At 44.0% G+C, this 26,907-nt stretch overlaps 2 long non-coding RNA genes and 2 other non-coding genes across 4 annotated transcripts; 1 reads left to right on the top strand and 3 right to left on the bottom strand.

Annotated features, from left to right (window-relative positions):
- Positions 1-702: 702 nt before the first annotated feature.
- LOC132345517 (uncharacterized) lies at positions 703-21,910 on the top strand. The gene is made up of 2 exons (XR_009494900.1): positions 703-2,127; positions 13,263-21,910. It is a non-coding gene; the product is annotated as an uncharacterized lncRNA (long non-coding RNA).
- DANCR (differentiation antagonizing non-protein coding RNA) lies at positions 3,891-12,539 on the bottom strand. The gene is made up of 4 exons (NR_131910.1): positions 12,503-12,539; positions 12,064-12,202; positions 7,226-7,617; positions 3,891-6,533 (listed from the first exon to the last, which is right to left on the bottom strand). It is a non-coding gene; the product is annotated as a differentiation antagonizing non-protein coding RNA (long non-coding RNA).
- Positions 6,798-6,919, bottom strand: LOC112447192 (small nucleolar RNA SNORA26). Its single transcript, XR_003035298.1, has one exon. It is a non-coding gene; the product is annotated as a small nucleolar RNA SNORA26 (small nucleolar RNA).
- On the bottom strand, positions 12,299-12,367 carry MIR4449 (microRNA mir-4449). Its single transcript, NR_129533.1, has one exon. It is a non-coding gene; the product is annotated as a microRNA mir-4449 (primary transcript).
- Positions 21,911-26,907: the final 4,997 nt, after the last annotated feature.

Genomic DNA, 26,907 nt, shown 5'->3' with positions numbered 1-26,907 from the left:
TGCTCTCAATCTTCCCCAGAATCAGGGTCTTTTCAAATGAGTCAGCTCTTCGCATCAGGTGGCCAAAGAATTTCAGCTTCAACATCTGTCCTTCCAATGAACACCCAGGATTGCTTTCTTTTAGGATGGACTGGCTGGATCTTCTTGCAGTCCAAGCGACTCTCAAGAGTCTTCACCAACACCACAGTTCAAAAGCATCAATTCTTTGGTGCTCAGCTTTCTTTATAGTCCAACTCTCACATCCATACATGACCACTGGAAAAACCATAGCCTTGACTAGACAGACCTTTGTTGACAAAGTAATGTCTCTGCTTTTTAATATGCTGTCTAGGTTGGTCATAACTTTCCTTCCAAGGAATGTCTTTTAATTTCATGGCTGTAATCACCATCTGCAGTGATTTGGAAGCCCCAAAATATAAAGTCAGCTACTGTTTCCACTGTTTCCCTATCTATTTGCCATGAAGTGATGGGACTGGATGCCATGATCTTAATTTTCTGAATGTTGAGCTTTAAGCCAACTTTTTCACTTTCCTCTTTTACTTTCATCAAGAGGCTCTTTAGTTCTTCACTTTCTGCCATAAGGCTGGTGTCATTTGCATATTTGAGGTTATTGATATTTCTCCCAGCAATCTTGATTCCAGCTTGTGCTTCCTCCAGCCCAGCGTTTCTCATGATGTACTTCATTAATCAGGGAGATGAAAATTAAAATCACAGAAAACATAATCATCACCCACCAAAATGGCCAAAATGAAAAAAGATGGGACATACTTGGCACTGACAAATATGTGGAATGACTGGAACTCTCATATGTTGCTGATCAGGGTGTAAATTTGTGCAAACACTCTGGAAAACTGCTTTAAAATGTCTACTAAATTTGAACATGGCACAACTCTGATCCAACAGTTCCGTTTCTGGTTATACACCCAACATGGCTTGTGTACTTAACTGCAGATGCGAATATTTCAATAAATAGCACTGTGTGCCAGAGAGTGGCAATAAGGAACCACAGAAGGATTTGAGATTTCTGAGACCTGAGAAGGATTTGAGAGAGACGATCAGATTTGCCTTAGGAAGATTAATCCTTGGATTTGTAGAGGATGGCAAGGAGAGGAGTTAAGTTGTTTCTAGAGGTAATCCAGCAATTACGAAGTCCCGGATTAAAATAAGAGACAGGGATGAAAAGGACAGAGTATAGTGCATACTTGCAGAGCAAACACAGAACTTGGGCAGGTGACTTAAGTTCTCTGTGCTTCTGGTTTCTTCACTTGAAAAACCATTGACAGTACCTACTTCACTGATGATTATTTTGATGATTTAATTAATTAAGGCACGCGGGGCAGGGAGTGGTGGTTAATGATTGTTAAAAAAAAATTTAATTCTCAGTGCATGCTATGCAGAGCAAGACGTAGGTTTGGAGATCAGAAAGCTTTTAAAGAAATACCTTAATTTGGCAAGGTCTATGGAAGCCTGTTTTCTCCCAAGCACGGGTAAAAACAGCTCCCTGCCCAGGACAAGGTCAGTTTGGGGACACAGGTTAGAAAACTGAGGTTAGGAACGAGACAAGACATGCTAGAATCTGGGCAAGAAATGATTCTAAAATGCCACGGATGAAGAGGTGGGATTCTACTCGGGCAGCCCAAGCTCTCGCACTAGGAACTCGGGGCAAGCGTAGGCGTTTCCTCTCCTGCTCTCCATCTCCTCAGCTGAGAAGCAGTGCCGGAGAGTGGGACGAGGGTTCAGACGGAGAAGGGTAAGTTGGCTCCGGAAAACATGCCAATGGGACGCGAACCTTCCCGTGCTTAGCCAATTGGGTGCGCGCGGAACCGCCTCCATGTGGTGATTGGCAGGCTGCGTCCCCCGGGGTTCTCGCGGCCGGTAGCAGCGCGTCAGAACTCTCGCGAGGGGGCAGGTCTTCCACCGGGTTTGGAACACTTGGTCTCATTGCCAGTGGGTGGAGGGTGCGGTGTCTTTGCCTACTCGGATGCTTCGGCCCTTGGTAGCGTCCATTCGCTCGCTATCCCGAGCCGCGGGGCTTTGAGGGGCAGTGGGCGTGGTCAGGGAGTTTGACGAGCCGCAGGCAAAGAGCTGCCTGTCTCGAACCCCGGACCCGTGGTGCCCGAGGCGGAGGTGAGGCTGGGCCTGGGCCGTGGGGTCGCTTAGCCGCCGGGTCTCGGGTTTTCCCTCTCGGTTCCCTGCCTCCCCTCCGCGGGGCGGAGATTCGCTGTTGGCGCGGCTCTGCTGCCGCTTGGCGGGAGGAACCCAAGCTAGTAAAGCGCGACCTGATTGGGCCCTGCCGGGCACTGACGCTCACTCCGTCTACTGAACGGTTTGCGGCCTCAGAAGGGATATTTGCCTTCAAAATAGTGGAAGAGTTTGTGGCTTTCTGGTTACCGCGCTTGAGTGTTCGCAGGACGGTGAGATAGAATGCTTAGAGGAATGAACCGCCTCGCTTAAATGGTCGGTTCATGTTCTAGCCTGTTTCTAGCTCGTGATTATTCGGCTGCTGTACAGATAGTTAAGTGAGGATAAAGTCACATCTACATTTTGAGGGTCGTTTCTAATGGAAACACCTGCAGTAATGCAGATTCCTCCAGTAATGGGGAGTGTCAATATGTATTGAATTCTTGCACTTGGCAAACACAGTTATCTTCAAGTATTTTACACTTAATACTAAAAGTCTTGTGGCTGAGTCTGTTTTCACTGCAGAAAAAGCACGGCCAAGAAGGGGGTAAAAGGTAAATGGGGACCTCGACTACTGAGCCCTGTACATAACTGAATATTCACGTACTGTTGTGGAAAGTGGTAGAAAATAGCAAATGTTGAGGTTCGGCATCCTGGTATATACTCAAAAGTACTATTTTGAGTAGTAGATTGTAGACAACAGCATCCATTCTCTTGTTATGTATTTGGCCTATTAATACAACACGTTTCAGCTGACCACACTGCTTTCTAGGTTGCCAGCTAATTTTGTGAGTAGATGACAATTTGTTTTTCAACCATAAAAACGAATGATCATTATTTAGAGCAAAAATTTCGTATTAAGCTTTGTATAAAGCCAAGTGTAAATCTGCGACACCCTTGAAATGTTAAAATATAATTTATGGTGAAGAAGTACTGTCAAGAGCAAGCCTCTGACTAGCATAAAAGGCTTGAAGGCGGAGATGACACCCAGGACGATGCAAGCATATTGCAGTTATCCATATTACACATGAACAGTTGAGGGTCAGGCATTTTGCTGAAAGCCAATTAACTAAGAAAAAAAAATGAGTAAGAAGCTGAATTAATAGATTCATTCTGAAAGGAAGCGTGCACCTGAGGGAAGTTCCTAGCAAACTCTGTTGTGGGCAATGATCCTGTAGAAGTCTAACCAAAATAGGGCTGCACCAGAACCTGCCACTTGGGTGCATGTTTAGGGAATGCCAAGTTGCTTGTCGCGTTCAACTCTGTGCTACCCCATGGACTGTAGCCTGCCTGGCTCCTGTCCTTGGGGACTCTCCAGGCAATACTGGAGTGGGTTGCCAAGCCCTCCTCCAGATCTTCCCAATCCAGGGATCTAACTGACATCTCCTGCATTGCAGATGGATCCATTACCTTCTGAGCCTCCAGGGAACCAGGGAGTTAAGCCAGAGATAATGGGAATATCTCAAAAGAAGAGTGGCCACTTTTAGGCAGAAATATTCAGACTTGTAATAATGAAACTTTTTTGCTGTGGAAGGTATTAACAATAGGTATTCAAATTTGTCAGCAAGAAAGGAATGGTGGGGAGTTTTTTATACTTTCACTCTATTCAGGTCTACAATTTGCTATGGTGAGTTTTGATCCTAACTTCTTTGAAAGGAATGCGATTCAAAAGGCATTACTGTGAATGGCAACATGTAAACAACACACAATCTTTTCAATGTTTTATTTATTGACTGTGATAGCCCCACAAGAATACTGAAATTCAGTAAGTTTTTTATTCAGAAACTTGGGTCTGTCCATCTACTTACCAATCTCTAGCATGAAGCTGCCATTATTCGGTATCAGTATTTGTTGCAACCTGTGTGCTGTGCTTAGTCACTCAGTTGTGTTTGACTCTTTGCAACCCCATGGACTGTAGCCTGCACGGACTGTAATCCCATGGATGTAGAATTTTAAATAACAAATTCCTGGTTATTTAAAAAATTTTTGGAAAATCAACATATGAACAGGACTGTACCGGTTGCAGTTGCTTCCTGGGAGAGGGGGAAATCTGTGGCAGACCCAAGGTTTCCACCTGTCTGCCCAGCCCAAGTGACTCCTCAAGGGACAGAGAACCACCAGCAGGGCTCAGTGGAGTGACGCTTCTTGTGCAACCAGTGGTTACCCTTGGAAACTTTGCTAGCGCCCTCAGACTTTCATCTAGGCCTTTAGTCTACCAAATACTTCTCCACCAAAATGCTAACTAGTCACAGGCCTTTACACCGGAGGCCTTTGTCAAAGACCAGTTGCAATTACATACTCTGATCTGCTTTGTTCACAATACCCAGAATAGGTCTTGGCCCATAGCAGGTACTCTATTATTTTTTTTAACGAACATTAAAGCCAGGATCTTAGTAGCATATAAATATCAAGTATCAGTATTTTCATTCTGATCTAAATTACAGTGACCATACAGTATTATCAAAATGATCCTATAGCACTACTAAGTGCCTACTACTCACCAGGGAGTTAGATGTACTGTGTATAAACCCCAGTAACTATCATCAACTTAAGAGTTAGACTCAACATAGCGACTAAGCCACCACCGAAGATAAAGAAATTGAAGTTAAGAACTGGTCAGAGATCATTTAGGATGGGGATTTGAATCTAGGCTCTTACTAACTAGGCTCCACTCCTAAGTAAGCCACTTACTTCAGTATGATTTATAAGACAATTCAACACAACTAACAATAGTATTATAAATGATACTGCTCCTTGTACTATAGTCACCATGGTTTTAGGACTATTTGAGAACTTATAATATGCCAGGTATTTGGTCAGACCCAAGGAATATGGTAGAAACCAAGATGGATTTTATTGGCAAGCTCACAAGAAACCACAAAATGTGCTTCCAAGTATAAGGGCATTACAAGGTGCTATAGAAATCCAGAATAAGAGCACCGGGGAGGGAAGATAGCACTTAATAGAAACGTGGGAAAGTATATGGATGGCAGGGGGCATTGTAGGTTAAGTGGTAGCATTCCAAGGTCTGACAGGCCAGAAAGCAAGCTGCCATCTTAGAATGGTCTCAAATACCCACCCTAGCCCTGCACACACACTTAAGGCCACTTCTCTGCAGCTTCACCTTGCTTTCCCCACAAACCTTTAAACATATCCCTCCCCAGGGCCTTTGCACTTGCTTTCCCTCTACCTGAAATCCTCTTCATCCAAATATTTACAGTTGACCTTTGTATAATAAAGGAGTTAATCTGAATAATTTATAGATGGCCCTCCACATCCACAAATTCAACCATGTAGTATCTACTACTGAAAATACCTATGAATAAGGGGACCTATTAAGTTCAAATCCATGTTACTCAAAGGTTGACTGTAACAACCATGTTACCCTCTGCAGCCCTTTCAGGTCTTCTGTAGTCAGTCTCAGCCAGCTCTATCTGAAATTATGTCCTCCACTCAGAGTGCATACACACGCCTTTCCTATTTTCCTTGTCTTTTCCCTCTAGCAATTATTCTTTTACAACATATTTGTTGAATTTCCTATATTAGGCTAGATTTTACAGAATTTGGAATATTAAAAAAATGAAGTTTACACAGAGGCTAAAACAATGTTTTGAAATAAGCATTAAGAGTGAATCCTAGGCTTAAGATTTAAGATTTCTGGAAAATGAGGTATTTGCAAGCATTCAGTGCTGATAACAGAAAGAATTCCTAGCTCCTACTGGACTATTAATTTTGCTACACTGACATTTCTTCCTATATGAAAACTTTCCCATCACCTCCAATACTTCCAGAATTCTAACAATCTAGCATCATTGTGTCCTTTAAATTCCTTCTTACAGCTCACTGTGCTACATTCAGCAGCATTTAACATGCTGAAGAATGGTCCCTTTGTGCCAAATTTCAACATATATACTAAGTCTCTAATCCTAACTCCCTCCCCAAATGGCCTAATCTCTACTTGAATACTTCTACTGTTACACGAGGACACTAAATCCCGAGAGATACATGACTTTCCATAGTTTACATAGCCAGAAAGGTACATATGAGGTTACTTGTTTAGGGCTATGCATGTGATAGAATATTAATTCACTACCTGAAATATTGCTTCATCTATAATTTTACACTACCCACTTCATAAAGCTGGGAGAATTAAACCACCAGCATTATCCCACTGACCCAACTCCTATGCCAGTGCAGATCCATAGCTGCTACAAGTTATGTGAGAATAGCTGGCCTCATTAGACTCACTTGTGTGTTGTACACTGCAGAGCAATATAGTTGGTGTAGGTCAGTTAAAATACCAGCATCAGAGAGCATCCTGGCTTCAATGGCTTGTACCTGTAGTTTTCAACCTAAAAAAATAAATGTTTTAAAATTACCTTTTTGAATAGAAAATTTGTACATGTGTTCCATCATCTAGATATTTTTCCACCATCAGAAGCGACCAAAGTACCCAAACTGTCTTGTATTTTTGAATACACTAGATGGGACCCGCAGAGGAATCTAAAAATCAGGCCTGAAAGTATTGTCAAACCGAAGGTCAAGTTTAAATTTAATGACCTTGGTATTAACTATACACATACTAGTAAGTGCTAAGACTTAAAATCTTCTGGTTCAGTTGTGACTCCAGACAGGATCCAGAGAGGAGTTCTAAAATCTCTTCTCTGGGTTTTATGGAGACTTTCTTTACCCTCCTGTGTTAGCCTCTTAAGGCACTGTGTCAACCTTAAAAGGGCACTGGAAAGGGTGATCTGGGTTTCTCACAGGGTTCTCTACCATTTCCTGCACTCCTCTTCATAATATCATGGACATCAGCAGTTTCTTTAGCCGAGTCCGAAAACCCACTTAGAAGCAGCTGGTCTGCTGGGTGAAGCCAGTAAACATCCATTTCTTTTAACATTAAGGAAGAGCCTGATCCAAGCCTTTGCATGGAGCTTGGGAACTCTCCAGTCACCATTAGCCACACGCTCGGGCCTGGGTCATCTTACTTTCACTCAAGGACAGGGTTGTAAGGAATAGGCCGGGCGTTTTGGGTAATCTTTACCTGAGATGGCATTTGTAGTTGAGCAGGGGGTGGAAAGTTCCAGGCTGATGCAATCTGCCTGGAGTACTGGAGTGGGGCAAAGTTCACTTTTATTTTCCCTGAAGTCAGGTGGTCCAGCAAGGGCCCTTGAGGTAGTTATCTTCTTTTTCTAGGCCTGAGGACTCCTTCATTACAGACCCTGAAGTCATAAAAGGATGGGAAAAGGGTGCCGTATCTCTCTGGCTACTTCCTCCTGGATAGGGGCGACGGTTTTGGGGTCTGGAACAGAGGATCTTTCTAGGGCCCAGGGTTTCCTTTTTCTGAAGTTAAGGTGAGGCTCTCAAGAAGAATGGTCTTTGACTTGGTCTTGAGAGATGGCCCAAATCCGGTCTTGGAGAAACCTTTGAAAGAGACTGAAGAAACAGGGGCCAAATAAGAGGAGTCAGATAATAAGTACTAATGGTTCCAAGAAAGGGAGCAACCAAGGGCAGGCCAGTTGGAACAGGCTTCGGGGAGTGGAAAGCTTTTGTAACTCTTTTTTGTGGCCTTTGATTCTGTCTCTAAGTTCTCTGACCCTACCCTGGACTATGCCTGTTTCGTTAACAAAAGAGCAGTAGTCTTCTCCCAGGAAAAGGCAGGTTCGTCCCTTTCTGTGGTGAGAAGGTCCAGGGCTCGTCTATTTTGTAGGGCTACAGAAGCCAATGAGTTAATTTGCCTTTGGACTGCAACAAAGGACTCCACCACCTGTTCCATATTATCCTTAAGTTCCTGGGACAGTTTGTAGTAGAAATGGGCTGAGGTCGAGATGCCCCCAATCCCAGTGCCCAGAGCTGCCGCTATGCCAGTCCCAATCAGGAGGGGGGCCATGACAGCCTGTTTTTTTCCTGTGGGAATGTTTCACCTGGGGATCTGCTACTTGTTCTATCTCTTTATCTTCTAGGATGGTAAGACCTGGGGTCAGAAAGACCAAGATGCAAGGTCCAGGGGGTTGGGGGGAAGACATGAGTAGGCATAGGTCCCTCAGAGAATGAAGATTCCTGGGCTGGTGCAATTACTTGTGCTGTCCCAGAGAACCAAAGTGGAACAGAAGAGAGTGGAGTTTGTGAGCCTGGTGTAGTTGGGACTAGAGTAGTTGACACAGGTTAGGTTTGAAGGGGCTGAAAGGAGGATATTGTCAGAGACTGGCCCAATGAGTTGTGTAGTGTTTTGTTGGGGAGGGGAGGTACAGTTGCCCTGTGACAACCAAGTGGAGAGTAAAGGGATTGCTATGTGTAGTGATGGAGACAGCGACATGCATATCCAGCACTGGGATGTGTAGTGTGTGTTCTAGAAGAACTGGAATGAGTTAAGGAGGATAAGGTGTCAGTTGTCAGAGGGAGGATTTAGGAGGGGCCGTAATTGGGAAAGGTGGTCTGAGCATCTATAGGACTCAGGGGTTGCCTGTAACTGGGAGATTAGGTTTCTTATAACCTGTTCTTGATTCTTTTTACACTGTTGATCTTGTGCCCCTCCCCCGTCTGAGTACCCCCAGCGGGTAGTGGGATAGAAACATGTGTTTTCCATTTGGCTTATAGCAGCTGCTCACGGCACTCCCTGTCTTCTGTACTTTAACAGTGAGTAGGGATTTGGACTTTCCTGCCCCGATGTTCATAGTGCATGGTTTAGGGGCCGTGTTAAAACATGAGGAATGGACATAGAAATGAATTTCATCACAGGGGCAGGAACTAGCCAGAAGGCCGGGGAGCGTAGCAAGGATAAGGAAAAGGCGAGTCATGGGTCTGGTAGTTAGACAACGTGAAGGAAATAGAATCCTAGGAGTAAAACACAGCTGACAGCATAGGTGGCACTGACGAAGAGATGGAAGATGGGTGACCAGTCTAGAGGAGACAGTTGTTAGGTCTATAGCAAGGGCTAAGGTTAAGGGTGATGTGGACTGGGGTATGTTTGGCTATGGATGGGTGACCAGTACCCCAGACTCGGGGGTCTATGGCAGGTAGGTCCAGGGAAGGTCAGGAGTAGGGGATACGGATGGTCCAGGTGCCATCTGCATGTAGGACAGAGACCACATTGAGAGGGGGTATGGTAACAGAGACCCCTAATTTGGATAACAAATCTCTCCCCAGGAGCACCACGGCGCACTGAGGCATTATGAGAAATGAGTGTTCAAGGGTCAAGTTTCCAAATTGACCGAGTAACGGGAGGCTGATTCTTGGGCTCAGGGGGACTCCAGAGACCCCCTTGATTGTGAGCTCTCAGTTTTGGGTTGGGCCAGAGTAGGAGGTCGAAAGAAGGCAGCTCCAGTGTCTACTATGAAGGAGACCTTTCTCTCAGCCACTATCCCGTCTACCCTGAGTTCTGAGCTCGTGTCCAGGACACAGGCCGGGGGGGTGCTGGAACCTGGTTTCCATCATTGGACCAACTCTCACAGGGTCGGGCTGGAGTTTTGGGGAGAGGTGGGGACCTCCCCAGGGGTGCCAGGGCGTTCCTGGGGGCAGTCCACCTTCCAGTGTTCCCACTGGCCTCAGTTCAGGTACGCCTTGGTGTGGGTCAGTGGGTTTGGGCATGCCTTTGACCAGTGTCCCAACTGGTTGCAGGGTCCGGGCCAGGGGGGTTAGGGAGGGGGGCGGTTTGAGCCCCAGTCTGGGATGACTTGGGCTGGGCTGATCTCTTCCCTTAATTGCTGCTGCCAAAAGGTATATTTAGCCTTTCTCTCAGTCTTTTTCTCTTTTAGCCTCCTTCTATTATTGAACACCTCCAGCTACTCCTAGAAGGTCCCTTTGGGGAGCTCTTGGGGCCCTTCTCTAGTTATCGAAGTTTGCGTCTAATGTCAGGGGCGGACTGATATTGAGGTTGTTATACTTTTGGACTGCCTCTGTGAGGCACACCAAGAACAAGGCTGGATTTTCGTCCGCCCCTTGGGTGATTAATCATAACTGACATGGATATGAGTATTTTTCTGCATGCCCTCTAGGAGGCAGGTGACCATATGGTTGAGTATCCTGATGCCTGGGTCACTGGGCTGGTATGTCCAGTGAGGTTCTAGTTGAGGCACCACCTCCTCAGCAGCTGGGCTGGCCCAGTCTTGGTTGTGACTGGCATGGGCTTCCGCCGCTTGCCAGATACGGTCTTTTTCATCTGGATTGAGAGTGGCATTTAGGATATAATATATGTCACTCCATGTGAAGGTTATAGGTCTCGGTAAGCCTCAGGAACTCTTTTCTGTACCTGGTAGAGTTTTCAGAAAATGATCCTAACTTTTCTTCTATCTGGCTCATGTCTGACAATGAAAATGGCACGTGGACTCGGGTGGGGCCTTCTGGTCCTGCCACTCTCAGGAGAAACGTGTTGGGTACGTGATTGCATGGCAGGGGGGTTGGGAAGCAGGGAGGAGGGACTGGGGTCACGGGGTTGAGAAAGGCTCAGGAGAGGTTTCAGAGTCACTAGGTGAGTTCGGTGAGGGGGAAGGAGGGGGTTGATGGTGTGGCTGGTAGGGAGGGGGCTCGTCCACAGGGTTGAACTTTGGGGGTGCAGAAGGTCGTGCGTGGCTGGTTAAAGCAGAAGGGTCCTTTTGTTTGGGAGGCAAGGTGCACAGAAGGACCTCATGCAACAGGACTTGCATAGGGAGGGCCTGCTCCGAAAGGCCCAAAAGGCTTGGGCATATGGGACCTCGGACCACTTGCCATTCCATTTTAAGAAGTTGGTAAGATCTTGAAGAATGTATAAGTCAAATGTGCCAAATTCAGGCCAGTGGTTTTGATTGTCTAATTAGTACTGAGGCCAGATCTGCATACAGAGCTGCTCTAAGCAGCTCGCCTTGAATTCAGTAAGAGTAGTTTGGGATTTTTGAGGACGCAGGACGAGGGGAATCTTTTGGGATAGACTGGCCAGACCCCATGATTGGGAGGCAAGCAGAGGCTCCTTCTGTGAGTCTCGGTCGTCACCCGTAGTCACAATAGGAGTTATGAGAAGAGAGCTCATTATCAAGGCGGAGCAGCCCTCACTGTCGCTTACAGAGTGGCCTTAGGCCAGGGGACCCCGGGACCAGAGAGGACAGTATACTAGGGTACCTCTAGAACACTATCCGGATCTTACCTTAATATGGGGGCCGGAGTGAGTGGAATATTGGATGCAGAGCCGTCGAATGGCAAGAGTTCCCTGTTCCAGAGGTCGTCAGAGAGAGAGAGGAAAGAGGAGAGAGAGGAGAGAGGAGAGCGAGACACGAGTGCCTCGCCCATTCCGGGGTTTCAGCACCAAAAAAATGAAAGCAATAGTTCTGCTGCTGCTGCTAAGTCGCTTCAGTCGTGTCCACTCTGTGCGACCCCAGAGACGGCAGCCCACCAGGCTCCCCCGTCCCTGGGATTCTCCAGGCAACAACACTGGAGTGGGTTGCCATTTCCTTCTTCAATGCACGAAAATGAAAAGTGAAAGTGAAGTCGCTCAGTCGTGTCTGACTCGTAGTGACCCCATGAACTGCAGCCTACCAGGCTCCTCCATCCATGGGATTTTCCAGGCAAGAGTACTAGAGTGGGGTTCCATTGCCTTCTCCAAGCAATAGTTCGGGATGAGGCAAAGAAAGGAAAACGACCTCAAAGAAGACAGGTTACCTTTAGTCAGGCAAGGAGTAGGGGACAAGCGGCCTGACGACCAGGCTGAGCGCGCGAAGGATCAGGGAGGCTGCGTATTTGGGTGAGGGGGTGGGTTGCGGAAGTGATACGAGAAGCTTTAGTCAGGCGGGGCGTTTTGGGTGATCTTTAGCTGTGATGCCATTTGCGATTGAGCAGGGGGCGGGAAGGTCCGGACAGCGGGGGGAAGTCCCGGGCTCATCCCATTATCTTCTTTTTCTAGGCCCGAGGTCATACCTGCGCTTAGTACTCAGGCCGCTGCAGCCGGCAGTAGCTGGAGATAAATTCCCCAGGCCCACGGTTGGTTCAAGATCCGCTGTAACCGCCTCAGTCTGGGTGGGGCCCGACCCCGCTACAAAGTAGCCGCGGCTGAACCCTGGGGAAGCAAAGCGCAAGCTTGTTACCGCGCCCGCAAGCTTGTTACTACAGCCCGGGTAGGCCAGCATGGAAGCCTCCGGGCGACTCGGCGCGGCGCAGTGTGCCTCGAGCGGCCCCGGGACGGGCACCGCCGCCCGTCCCTCCCAGGCCGCCGAGGGCTGCTCTACCCCTGCGTTCTGGCCGCCGAGAGCAGTGGAGCTCCGGGCGGGCAAAGCTCGAGGGGATGAGGGGCGAGCCCAGCCCCACCCGGCCCGAAGTCCGGCCGGGTGCCCTCCCCACCACACCGACCTACACTCACCTCTCAATTCAGCAAGACTGAGGCCGGTGCGCGTGTGCTGCGCCGAGAAAATGCAAGCGGGGCGGGGCGGGGCGCGAGCAGGGCATCCGGGGCGGGACGGTCGGGGGTAGGGGCGGTCCGGGCAGCCAATCCCGGGAATTATCCGGACCTGGGCGGTGCGGGCCTGGCCATGCGGTCTCTGGCTAGACCGGATGCTGCAGGTCTTTCTGTGGCAGGAGGACTAGGCAAACCTACGCAGAGCGTTCTACTCAGATGCTCTAGGAGCCTTGCCGCCTTCCTAGGCCTTGGTACTCGTGAATCTGGTTCTCTCGGCCAAGTGTCTTCCTCTGGACTGCCCTTAGAAGGCTCTGGCCAACCCAGAGATTCCCCTTCCCGTAGCTACGCTTGTTCTGTTTGTGTCCTGCAAAACTAAACTTAGAGGCCAGAGCCACGTCTTCTTGAACAAGCTCACTCCATGGTCCCTCCTAAACCTGGAGGACCAGCCTTTCTTCATGCTCTCTGTTCACTCATTCACAGTGTTTAATAAGTAAATTGGGGTGGGGGGTGGGTGTGATGGGGGAGGGTGTTGGTGGTGAGTGGGGGCGGGGGGGGGGCAAAGAGGCGCTATAAACCTTTCCTAGGTGACAGGTATCAAACTTGGCAAACAATCAACTGGATTAAAATTGGAGTATATAAAATGATAACTTACATTACTGTTCTAAGAGTTTATCATTTGTTAAATTTAATTCTCAAAATATTTTTAATCATCGTCACATTATAGGTGGGGAAACCCAGACAAGTCCAGAGCAGCAAACAAGTGGTGGATCTGGGATTTGAATGCATTTTGAAGGCTGCTGCTGCTGCTGCTAAGTCGCTTCACTCGTGTCCAACTCTGTGCGACCCCATAGACAGCAGCCCATCAGGCTCCCCTGTCCCTGGGCTTCTCCAGGCAAGAACACTGGAGTGGGTTGCCATTTCCTTCTCCAATGCATGAAAGTGAAAAGGGAAAGTGAAGTCGCTCAGTCGTGTCCGACTCTTAGCGACCCCATGGACTGCAACCTACCAGGCTCCTCCGTCCATGGGATTTTCCAGGCAAGAGTACTGGAGTGGGATGCCATTGCCTTCTCCAATTTTGAAGGCAGAGCCCCTCAAAACACCACACTACATTGCTTTCCCCAGGTGGGTGGGAAGGAAAACAAGTGGCCTAGGTTTGAATGGCTGACCAAGGTAGGCATCTCCAGTGGAGTTGGGGGTCTGCAGGCACAGAGAACAGCTTGTGATAGAGCCCTGAGATAGAATGGAAAGGGCTTGACCTGTTAATTGGAAGGACTGATGTTGAAGCTGAAACTCCAATATTTTGGCCACCTGATGCTAAGAACTGACTCTTTGAAAAGACCCTGATGTTGGGAAAGATTGAAGGCAGGAGGAGAAGGGGACAACAGAGGATGAGACGGTTGGATGGCATCACTGACTCAATGGACATGAGTTTGGGTAAGCTTCGGGAGTTGGTGATGGACAGGGAGGCCTGGCGTGCTGCAGTTCATGGGGTTGCAAAGAGTTGGACACGACTGAGCGACTGAACTGACCTGTTAAGGGCTCCAAAGTGCAAACAGAACTTAGGGATGTAGGAGTAGAGTGGCCTGAGAAAAGCGTGGGGCCACACCATGCAGGAGCCCCTGGCAGACTTTGTGTTTTATGCTGAGAACAAATGAAAAACTGTTCAAGCCTTTTGTTTTTTATCAATTTTTTAATTGGAGTATAGTCGATTTACAGTGTTAGTTTCTGTTGTATACCAAAGTGAATCAGTTGTACATATATTGACTCTATTTTTAGATTCTTTTCCCATATAGGTCCATAGAGAATATTGAGTGGAGTTCCCTGTGCTATACAGTAGGCTATTGTGTGACTGCATGTGTGCTAAGTCGCTTCAGTCATGTCCATCCCTTTGACCCTGTGGACTGTAGCCCACCAGCCTCCTCTGTCCTTGGAATCCTCCAAGCAAGAATACTGACTTAAGTAGATTGCTGTGCTCTCCTCCAGGGGATCTTCCTGACCCAGGAATTGAACCTATGTCTCTTATGTCTCCTGCATTGGCCAATTGCACTTTCTAAAAATGGCCAATTGCCTGCACTTTCTAAGCAGCCCTCAAGTCCTCTGGACAAAAAAAACTGCTGGGAAAGTGATCTGGGAACAGTTTAACTCTGCTTTCTCCACTCTCCTTGGGATGGAATAGATAGCACATGCTCTTCTTTTATACTGTCTTGCACATAAAAAGATAGATCACAGTATCTTCCTCAGACCTTTTTAAATCTACTTTTCCCCCTTCAATGTTGAAAAGTCATAATAAACCTGAAACCTTCTTAGTCCCTTCATTATATTTGTGTGGTAAAGCTCACAGTTGATGTCAGAAAAGAGACATCCATGTATAAAGAAAGATGTGGAACATGTTAAAAATAAGATGGATTTAACCAGCAACTTGAAAATGACCTGCAATGTATTTCTTTGTAATTTTTTGTGCTTATATTGATATTTATTTGTAATTTTTAAAATAATTTATTGTTGTTCATTCATTTATTCACTGTTTTACATCTCATTTTAGCCCAAGAAGAATGTAGTTTACAAGAATATATTACAATTCTATTTTTAAAACACAGTGAGAAAATTGGATTGCAGGGGAAATAAGATAAAGCTGGGGCTGGTACAGAAAATATAACCCATGAAGCTCTGTTGACTTGCTGGAAAAGGGCCAAAAATTTTACTCTGAGCTGCCTAACAGTCAATTCAAAAACCAGAAAATGGAAACAAATCAGACACTCAAGAGAAGCACAAAGATTCCTGAAGAAAATTTCCTCCATGGGTCTTCATAAAGAGGGCACTGCAACCAACTTCCTCAATATCAAAAACCTAGAAAAATATAATTCACATGTTCAAGATTTTTGACCCCCGGGCAGACAGTTTCCTAGTCAAGGTGATTTCACATGCTTAAACTTACTTAAAATAATTATTTTCTTCCAAGTCCTAATTATCATGTGATAGGAGGGTTATCAGGCCACATGCATCTGAGAACAAAATTGCACCTGATTTTGAAGCAGATAGGCCACATTCTATAACACTGAAATCAGTGATCAAAAACAGGTAGTATGATCCCAAAGAAAGACGTGGTAATTTGGGTTAATTCCCTGATCAAAGATTCATCATCAAATTGTATATGTGTGTGTACAGTAGTAGATTTTTAAGACAACTAAATCTCTAACAACATTATAGAATTAGGAAGTTCTCAACAATAAAATCTTTTTTTAATTAAAAATTATTTATTTATTTTAATTGGAGGCTAAATACGTTACAATATTGTGGTGGTTTTTGCCATACATTGACATGAATCAACCATGGGTGTACATGTGTCCCCCTCATCCTGAACTCCCCTCCCTGCTCCCTCCCCACCCCATCCCTCTAGGTTGTCCCAGAGCACCAGCTTTGAGTGCCCTGCTTCATGCATCAAACTTACACTGGTCATCTATTTTATATTGATAATATACCTGTTTGAATGCTATTCTCTCAAATCGTCCCACTCTTGCCTTCTCCCACAGAGTTTAAAAGTCTGCTCTTTACATCTGTGTCTCTTTTGCTGTCTTGCATATAGGGTCATTGTTACCATCTTTCTATATTCCATATATATGCATTAATATATTGAATTGGTGTTTCTCTTTCTGACTTACTTCACTCTGTATAATAGGTTCCAGTTTCATCCACCTCATTAGAACTGACTCAAATGCATTCTTTATAGCTGAGTAACATTCTGTTGTGTATATGTACCACAAATTCCTTATCCATTTGTCTGCCGATGGACATCTAGGTTGCTTCTATATCCTAGCTATTGTAAACAGTGCTGCAATGAACCTGGGGTACACGTGTCTCTTGCAGTTCTGGTTTCCTCTGTGTGTATGCCCAGCAGTGGGATTGCTGGGTCATATGGCAGTTCTATTTCCAGTTTTTTAAGGAATCTCTACACTCTTCTCCATAGTGGCTGTACTAGTTTGCATTCCCACCAACAGTATAAGAGGGTTCCCTTTTCTCCACACCCTCTCCAGCATTTATCAACAATGAAATCTTAAGTCCAGAACAGCACATCAAAGTACAAATTTATTTTGATGTGAAGTCAATTCATTGTACATCCCCTGAGAACTTAAAGTGACTTTTGAGGAAAGAATTAGACTGGCTTTTCTCTTTTAAAAAAAATAGCCAAAGAACTTTGAGCTCAGTTCCTTTTCAGTGTGTCCATTAATTTTTCTGAGTATATGGAATTATTCTCAATTCTCCCTCTGATCTTTTCCTGTTGAAAAGCTAAAAAGTTAAGAACCTGCCTCTAGCTTGGGGCTAGTGCACTGGGACAACCCAGAGGGATGGTATGGGGAGGGAGGAGGGAGGAGGGTTCAGGATGGGGAGCACATGTATACCTGTGATGGATTCATTTTGATATTTGGCAAAACTAATACAATTATGTAAAGTTTAAAAATAAAATAAAATTAAAAAAAAAAAAAAAAAGCTGAAGGAAAAAAAAGAAAAAGAAAAAAAAAAAAAAAACCTGCCTCTAATATTTGCCCTTCAGTCTCACTCTAACACTGCAGGTACAATTGAAATTTTTGGAATCAAAACAAAATCATCAAGAAGCCCTGAGTTCCTTCATTCTTAAATCTTATCATAAAAATTTCCAAATATAAAAGGGAGAGAATTCAACAAGTCCCTGTATATTTATCTTCCAGGCAACAACTGTCAACCAAAACTATCATTTATTTTGCATACTTCTTCCATTTATCTCCCTTTTTGCTTGAAGTATTTCAAAGAAAACTCCAGATACTATGTTATTTCAGGCCTCAGTATTTCAGTATGAATCTCAAAAGACATAATTGTACCTGAAAACAATACCAACGTGGTTGCTAAGAAAATAAACAATAATTCCAAATTCATATTCAACATCTCCGCTTGTCTAAAAATGTCTGTTTTACAGTTTATTTGAATCGAGATTCAAGCAGGTTTACTTATATTTAGTACGTCTTCAAAGTTTAATCCTCTTTTAGTCTGGCTTCTTTTAGCATAATGTTATTCAAGGTGGAACAAACAAGAGCAGTGCTATGCATTGGTGGACTTTATTCCTTTATGGCTGAGTCATATTCCACTGATTGGACTTACTAAATTTTGTTCACCTGTTTATTAGCTGGTGGACAGGTCAGTTGTGTTGTGGTATGTTCCACATGTTGGCTGATTGCTTCCTTCTGCTGCTATTTAACTTGGGTGTCTTTATCCTGTTTTTCTTAAAACCCTGAGAGAAACTCACATTCTTGGAAACTTGTTTGTCAAACTTTAATGTATGAAAGAACTACCCGACATCCTTGCTAAAGGTGCAGAATTCCAGGCCCATCAGCAGAGAGTCTGATGCAGTCTGGTGAGAAGGCCCAGGAAACTGTATTTTTTAACCCACCAGTTGATTGTTATGCAAGTATTCCCAGAATATGCTTTGAGAAGCTCTACTACTGCTGCTGCTGCTGCTAAGTCACTTCAGTTGTGTCCGATTCTGTGCGACCCCATAGACGGCAGCCCACCAGGCCCCTCCGTCCATGGGATTTTCCAGGCAAGAGTACTGGAGTGGGTTGCCATAGCCTTGTCCAGAAGCACTATTAGGTGTCCCTAAATTTTGATTTTAATAGCACTTGACGTAAAAAAAAAAGTCATAACAGCAACTGGGAGATTATTGACTAAGACTTTTAAAAAATAAAGTTGGAAATATTACTACAGAGTTACTAGAAGAGGCTAAGTGAATACCCTGGATGATGTCTTCTGGGTTGGATTTAGATATTTGCAGGAGTGATGGCCAGTAGAAATGAGTTGTGGATGTTAATTAGCCACCCTGGAGTAAGTGAAGTAGCCAAATTTAGTTTTAAACACAGTGGAAGTCAAATAGCCTCTAAGAATTAAATTACTGTATGGATCTTTACATTATTGACCTCAACATTTACAAATGCACTCAGCCTGATTAATTAGAGTACTTCTGATGCAGGAAATTTTAATTCTTAATCTGAAGCCATTTTCTCTTAGGTGACCAAAGCCAAAGTAGGTCGTAAGTATTCTAAGAGAGCTCCCCTTTTCCTCTAGAAATAGGCTATAACCATATACAACTGCATGTGCTTCAACACTTTTTCATGATCTTTTTCACTATGTAAATATTGCATTTTAAACACCCCAAACTCCTGAGTATGAAGAGTGGTTTTCCCTTAATTCAATGACAAGGATTTTCTTTCACTTATTAGATGAGTGATGTTAACAGGGTCTTAATGGTTCTCAAGCAGCCAAAGGAGCAAATGGAGTTCCATTTACTCTGCACATTCCATTATTACAGAAGAGATCAATGTGGGAGAAAAACCACCGTGCTTTTCTGGGCTGTGAGAGAGAGAGATTAAAAAAAAAAAAAAAAAGGATATCAGGATATGAAAACTTAGTTTTGGGCATTTATAGGGGAGTTACCAGTAAAAGGGAAAGTTGAATTTGTGACTAATGATAATCTCAATGTCTTGACTCATTACCATGGCTTGTAAGGAATATATACCTACAGCAAAAGTATATTTTAAAAACTTTTTATTATGGACAATTTCAAGCATACCCCCATATAAGGAAAAGCTTCACATACTCAGCACCAATCTTCAGGAATTGGTAACATTTTGCCAATCTCATTTCATCTGCCCACCCACCTTTATTTTTATTCATTTTCAAGGAAATTCCAGACTTTGTCATTTCACTCATTGAAATTGTAGTAAGCATTTCTAGATTGATAAGAAAACATTTTAAAACATAACTATTTGCCATTATCATACTTAATAATTTTTTTTTTAAATCATCTAATACCAGGTCCATGTTCAGACTTCCCCTATTGTCTCAAAACTCTCTATTTACAGTTGGTTTTTTCCCATCAGAATCCAAATAAGATCCACACATAACATTTGGCTGCATCTTTAAGTCTCTCTTATTTAATGATCCTCCTTCTTTACCTGGTCACTGATTTGTTGTAGAATTGGGTAACTTTTTCTATTAAAATGACCCACATTCTGGATTTGTCTTTTTGTTTTCCCTTCTGTCATTTAGTGTGTTTATCTTTGTTTAGCTTGTTTTCTTTATTTAACTTATTTTCTACAAACTAGCTGGATAAGTATCAAGTTGAATTTTGGGGTGAGAAAACTTTCAGCACTTCTGGTGCATCATACCAAAAGGCCCATAATGGCACACTTGCCCCTTTTTACACTTTATTAGTGGGTTGAGGTTGGAGAAGCGAATGCCAACCCATTCCAGTGGTGTCAGGACACCATCCTTAGTCATCACCCTATCACTGACTAGTCTCTTGTTAATCCCAGGTGGCTTAGTGGTAAAGAATCTACCTGCCAATGCAGGAGATGCTGCTGCTGCTAAGTCGCTTCAGTCATGTCCGACTCTGTGCGATCCCGTAGACGGCAGCCCACCAGGCTCCCCCGTCCCTGGGATTCTCCAGGCAAGAACACTGGAGTGGGTTGCCATTTCCGTCTCCAATGCATGAAAGTGAAAAGTGAAACTGAAGTCACTCAGTTGTGTCTGCCTCTGTGTCTGCTCCTCTGTCCCTGGGATTTTCCAGGCAAGAGTACTGGAGTGGAGTGCCATTGCCTTCTCTGGAGATGCAGGAGACGTGGCTTCAATCCCTGGGTTGGAAAGATCCCCTGGAGGAGGAAATGGCAACCCACTCCAGTATTCTTGGTGGGAAATCCCATACCCATAGGGTTGCAAAGAGTCGGATGCGACTGAGCACACAGGCACCCTTTCACTAAATGGCTTTGGCTTCCACTAGTGCTCATTCCTTAAGCTCTTTATTCATAGCTGTAAAATATCAGAATTATTAGAAATTTTAAAAAAATCATTCCTTCTGCTTTTATTAGCTGGACTTCTAGAAAGAACAAGTTTTCTTCAAATACTGCTTGATTACTCCCCAAAACAGGTCACATGGGTAAGGCAGGATAAACCTTTTTTCTCCCCCCCCACCTCAAATTTCAGAATAATATTATACAACCTCAAGAATTACAGGAAGGTTTCATATTTTCATGAATTCAGGATTTTTATATGTTTTACATTCATCAAAAGTAAGTTTCTAAAACTGATGCTGGAAATGGAATAATGAAATACTGGCATCAGTCTTTTGAGCCAGAGTTTCTCAAAGTATGGCCACAGACCATATACATCAGAATCCCCTGGGGCACTGGCTAATTTGTAAATTCCTGGTCCCCCCCCAAGACCTCCTCTCCAAGGAGGAAAACCCCGGAATCTGCATTTCTAACAAGCTTCTCTAAAGATTTCTAAAGCAGCTATGGAATGGGTAGCTTTACGGAACAACCTCATCAGAGCGCGGGGACAAAGCCCCAGGTGGGTACACAGCTGAGCAATTCAAAATAAGGTCACAAGATCAATGACCACTGATCATTCAAGAAAAGAGAAGGTGGATACACTAACCCCTTCAAAAAGGGCCCAACAGGAACTTCCCTGGTGGTCCAATGCCTAAGACTCTGTGCTCCCAATGCAGGGGGCCCAGGTTCGACCCCAGGGAACTAGATCCCACATACCACAGCTAAGGATTCACATGCCAAGGCTAAAAGATCCCACATACTGCAACGAAAGCCCGCACAGCCAAATAAATGAAATATATATATATATTTTTTTTATTAAAAAGGGCCCAACAGACAAGAGTAGTACTGTACAGTGACCTTAGCTCTTTCAAGTTTTCTATCAGATGTCACCGTCTCAATGAGGCCAATCTTCTAACCTCGTAACATGGCAACCTGCCAAATTACTCTGTTCTACTACCTTTTTTTTACATAGCAATTATCAACTTATTTATTATGCCCCTTGTCTGACTCCACCTGCTAGAATGCAGGCCATATTAGAGCAGTGAACTTCGTTTTTCCAACTATTTCAAGGGCCTAGAAAAGTGGTTGGCATATACTGCTGCTGCTAAGTCACTCCAGTTGTGTCTGACTCTGTGCGACCCCATAGATGGCAGCCTATCAGGCTTCCCCATCCCTGGGGTGTTCAATAAATGTTTGCAGAGAGTTGAATAAATAAAAGTGGGATGCCTGTGTAATGAAAGAAAATAATAGTTCTACCTTATATTTCAATACTTGGTAGATATTTTGTAAACATAATGTTTATGCATGTGGATCATTTCATATTAGAGGAAGCATCGAACATTTTGGACTGAAAAGCACTAGAATCCTTGCCTGGTCTTTGATGCAAATGGTCCTGGACCCCTTACAGTGCTCTACCTGGATTGAGACAATCTAGGTTCTGACTATACATTGTTCTTAGAACTCTGGAAAACTTCCACAACAATAAATTCTGTACAGCATGGCTCGACATGACATTGAACTAACCTCTCCTGTGGATTTTCTTGGACCAGTGTGTTGTTCACATCCAAAGCCTCAGATCCTGCGTAGCTGCTGTCCAGTAGGCCCCAGAGACTATCACTGCATGATGTGTCGTCGCATCAGGTAACATGGCTCTGCATCCGTTAAGACATGGAGTGTCACTGGTATTTGGAGGATCATGTAGCATCGTTCTCACACGTCCTACTTTCAAATTGCTCATCTCCTCAAGGGGATATACTTTCAACATTTTATTAAAGTCCCCAGGTGCTTGGCATTTTGAGCGAAACATTTATTTAGTTGGTTTTCCATAGAAGTGATGATCCATTTCTGTAATTTCACTTGCCTTTATTTATTGAATTTTAAATATCATTGTTGAATGCACTGACTCATAGGGGATAAAATACAGATGCATAGAAGAAAAGCCAAACTTGCAAATCTTGGCAACTGAATTTTCTGCAGATTGGAGAATGCTAAACTACATCACTCAGCATTTTTTCTGCCCAAGTACTTGAAGGGGGAAAAAAAAACAAATGAGAATTAGGTAGCTGGGGCATAGCGGAAGTCCTAGCTCTCCCTGAATGAATGCAGACTCATTGTGTGCCAGTGAAGCTCTGTGTTATGCCAGTACCCAGCCCAGAGAAGGGCATGGCAAAGGACAGCACTGGGCGATCCAGAAGTCCCTACAGGGGACTGGAATTATATGCAACTTTTATTGAGATTCTTCAAGTTGCTGCCAATGAATGCCCTGGCATTGAATTCCAGGCAGAAACCTGGCCTTGATGTTATTTGATTAGGGCAGGAGTCAGTTCAAGTGCCTATGAAAGGAAGGCAGCATAAAGGAGTGAAGAGGCCTGGATAGGAGGCTGGTAAATTAGGGAGATATGTCCCCATTGAACAAAGCCACCCCAGTCAACAAGATCTCTGAATGGCTCGAGCTTTTGGTATTTCAAGAGAGGCTTATCATCTAAATTTTTATGTGAACTCTTTAGATTTCAAAGGTTGTCATTAATTCAAATAGCTTCTAAACACTGCACTGGTTAAACTAAACACATCTGTGGGCTATTGTTTGGGGGCTTTTGATTTAAGGGACTGTTGTTGTTCAGTCACTAAGTCATGTCCAACTCTTTGTGATCACATGGACTGCAGCATGCCAGGCTCCCTTGTTCTCCACTGTCTCCCAGAGTCTGCTCAAATTAATCTCCATTGAGTCGATGATGCCATCCAACCATCTCATCCTCTGCTACCCACTTCTCCTTTTGCCTTCAATCTTTCCCAGCATCAGAGTCTTCTTCAGTGAGCTGGTGCTTTGCATCAGGTAACCAAACTATTGGAGCTTCAGCTTCAACGTCAGTCCTTCCAACAAAGACTCAGGGTTGATTTCATTTGGGATTGATTTAAGAGATACAGTACCTTAAGTTAATACCACAGTGATATAGAGGAGAACTTATATTTCCCAGACCAAGATGGTGAAAGTTAGCCTATAGATGGTTTGCTGATGCTACTAGTGAAGTTAAAGTCACTCAGTTGTGTCCGACTCTTTGCAACCTCATGGACTATAGAGTCCATGGAATTCTCCAGGCCAGAATACTGAAGTGGGTAGCCTTTCCCTTCTCCAGGGGATCTTCCCAACCCAGAGATCAAACACAGGTCTCCCGCCTTGCAGGCAGATTCTTTACCAGCTGAGCCACAAGGGAAGCAGAAACTCAAACCATGAACATCGTAGGGATAAATTAGCTATATTTTGGTCAGTAGAGAAAGGCTAGACATTTGCAATTGTGTGCCATTTTTAATCTAGAAGTTCTGGATGAATGTACAAGGATCAGTGTGGAGCTATAACTTGAGGTTCACAATCTACTGATTGTGGGTCAGTAGTGAAATCTTCCTACAAGAAAGTCACCACATTATGGAGCTAGCCCTCAACCCCCCTTGAGTCCTCAAAGGAAGACAGCACAGTATTTGCATGAATTGCTCTATAAAACTCTTAGTCTTGACTTGCTGGTGAAGACAGTAGTGAGAATTTAGACAGACTGCTTTTGTCTTTCTGAAGAGTGATAGCCAGATGGCATGTTCTGTTGGGATTGGATTTCAGTGTTGTTGTCTTCTAATTAGTCAGAGAAAGCATGGCTATATAATTACAACATGTGGACAGAGTGTTCTTTCATGGTTAACTAAGTGCACTTACAAAATTAATCTGAACTCTAAGAAATTGAGTTCAAAGCGAAATTTTAGACTTAAGAAAGTACATTGAATAAAAATTTAGGTACCCTATAAAAGACCAGGGATGTAGGGACTAGAATTCTAGTTCTGGCTCTATCCGCAACTGATATGGGTCTTAATCATTTAATCTCTCCCGGCTCCAAGGCAGTTGAATTAGATTAACGTAACTGTAATATTCAATTATTCTACAACTCACACTTTACTTTTTAAAAAGCTGGTTATTTTCTGTTACTGCTTATAGGCACTGACTATTCATTCCTCTGTCTTATTTTGAGGAGAGAGTGGATGGATCCTTTTCTTGCTAGATGATTCACATGTACTTGTCACATGTCTATGTTATTGCTTTTATACTAGTTGGGACATGGACCTTACTGAGATGGGCTTACAATGAAACAGGGTGATGTGGATTCAGTACCAAAAATATTTAATAAGCGTTATTAAGTTATATGGAGAAGGAAATGGCAACTCACTCCAGTACTCTTGCCTGGAAAAAACCCAAGGACGGAGGAGCCTGATAGGCTACAGTCCATGGGGTCACAAAGAGTCAGACATGACTGAGCAACTTCACTTTCTTTCACTTTATTAAGTTATATATGGCATACTTACCAAAAGGCGAACGTTAAAAAGCTTGATGTACTAAGCCACTTCAGTCGTGTTCGGCTCTTTGTGACCCCCATGGGCTGTAACCAGCCAGGCTCCTCTGACTATGGGATTCTCCAGGCAAGAATACTGGAGTGGGTTGCCATTTCCTTCTCCATGGGATCTTCCCAACCCAGGGATTGAAACTGCGTCTCCTATGTCTCCTTCACTGCAGGTGGATTCTTTACCACTGAGCCATGTGAAGCAACAGGTGAGTGTAAGTTAGTATGACCCCTTTACAAACCAGTTTAGCATTATCACCCCAAGTTGAAAACATGCCTACCCTATGATCCAGCAACTTATACCTAGATGTATATCCAACAGAAATGTGTGTGCATGTTCACCAAAGGACACATACAAGAACATTCATAGAAGCATTTTTTGGTAATACATTTAAGATGAAAGCCAACCAAATATCCATCAGTGTTGAATTTTTATATAAACCGTGATATCTTCATAATACTGTATAGCAACAAAAGCTAACAAACTACAGATTTTCTGAGCAACATGGCTGAATCTTATAATACTGAGCAAAAGAAGCCACACAAAAAAGAGTTACACACTGCATGGTTTTATTTAGATAAACACAAACAGAAAACCCAGGCAAAAATAAGCTATTGATTTAGAAGTCAGTGTAGGGGTTTGAGGGGGGAGAGGGGTTGGGAGGAGCATGGGCGAGGACTTCAGGAATGCTGATTATGTCCTATTTCTTCACTTGGGTGGTGGTTGTACAGGTGTGCCTGTTTTGTGACAATTCACTTAAGGTTTATGCCTGTATGTATGTTTTAATTAAAAATTAGAAGTTCTGAATGTGTGCTTTAATTTAAAATATTAAAAACATAGAAAAGTCTCATGCTCTGTTCTTAGACATAATATCAACAGCTCTTTTAAAAAGTTGTTATAACCTATAGGAATCATAATAGCTGAAACTTATTATAAGTGACTTCAACTAAATGGCTGAAGAAGTAAGCTATCTTAAATTGTCCTTTTTATTTAAAAATAAAGTTCAAACAGCAACAAATATAGTGTGCTTAAAATGGAAACATCCACAGTATCATTGTTTCAGTTGAATCAGAATTCCATCAAAAACAGCAGAAATCACTTGTAATCATTTGAATCAATTTGTACTCTTGAAACATTTGAATTCACTTACTGAGCTTCCCTCATAGCTCAGTTGGTTAAAAAAAATCTGTCTACAATGCAGGAGACCCAGGTTCAATCCCTGTGTCAGGAAGGTGCCCTGGAGAAGGATATGGCAACACATTCCAGTATTCTTGCCTGGGAAATCCCATGGACAGAGGAGCCTGGCAGGCTACAGTCCATGCAGTCACAAGTCAGACATGACTTAGCGACTAAACCACCACCACCATCTAGCTCATGGAGATCTTGAAAGGCTTATCGAATGGGTACGTAGAGCATCCCAAGCTGTCAGCTCCTCACAGCCTCTCTCGGACCACTGGCGATGGTAGGTGATGACTGGCGTGTGTACAGTACTTTTCAGGGCACACAGCACCACAGCCACCAGTAGGAGGATCTGCTCACGTGGCCTTATTACTATCACCCTTAATTTGGCTGTCTGACCCTATTTTATTTTTTAAAATTTATTTTTAAATTGCTGACCCTTTTTTCTGAGAAGAAATGCAAGAGTAGAACCCTAAACATTCACTGGAGACAAAACTATACAGTGAGAGAGTTCACGTCAATCTTGCTTTCAACGAACCACATGGTTGCCAGTTTTCTGGAAGAGCAGCACCACAAAGGAGACTTAAAAGCGCCTCTGCCTGAGGGAAGTCTCATTCCAGGCATCACTTGTGAATCCCTGCCCTTCCACCAGGTGGCAGCGGTTGTCGGGAGGTTGTTAAAGCTATGCAAGCGATCAGACATGGGCTGGGAGCACCCCTTTGGGTATGATCTGGTGAGGAGGCATACATCTTTCCTCTACTGTAAACAGTGTTTATGGACATGGAAGGAATGCAAGTGCCCCCAAAGAAAGCCTGTTCTAAATCTGATTAGGCTATTGGAACAACGATTCGCTTACACGAGAGTTTATACTTGGAGTTCTTCTAATCTTATCCTTTCAGTCAACCTTTCAACAAATATTGAGCCTTCTAAGAGCCTTACTGTTCTGAGGGCCATGGCAAT

This window comes from Bos taurus, chromosome 6 (assembly GCF_002263795.3).
Source record: "Bos taurus isolate L1 Dominette 01449 registration number 42190680 breed Hereford chromosome 6, ARS-UCD2.0, whole genome shotgun sequence".
NCBI classification, from domain to species: Eukaryota; Metazoa; Chordata; class Mammalia; order Artiodactyla; family Bovidae; genus Bos; species Bos taurus.
Note: the sequence above shows the minus strand (reverse complement) of the source record. Positions and strands in the feature narration are given on the sequence as shown.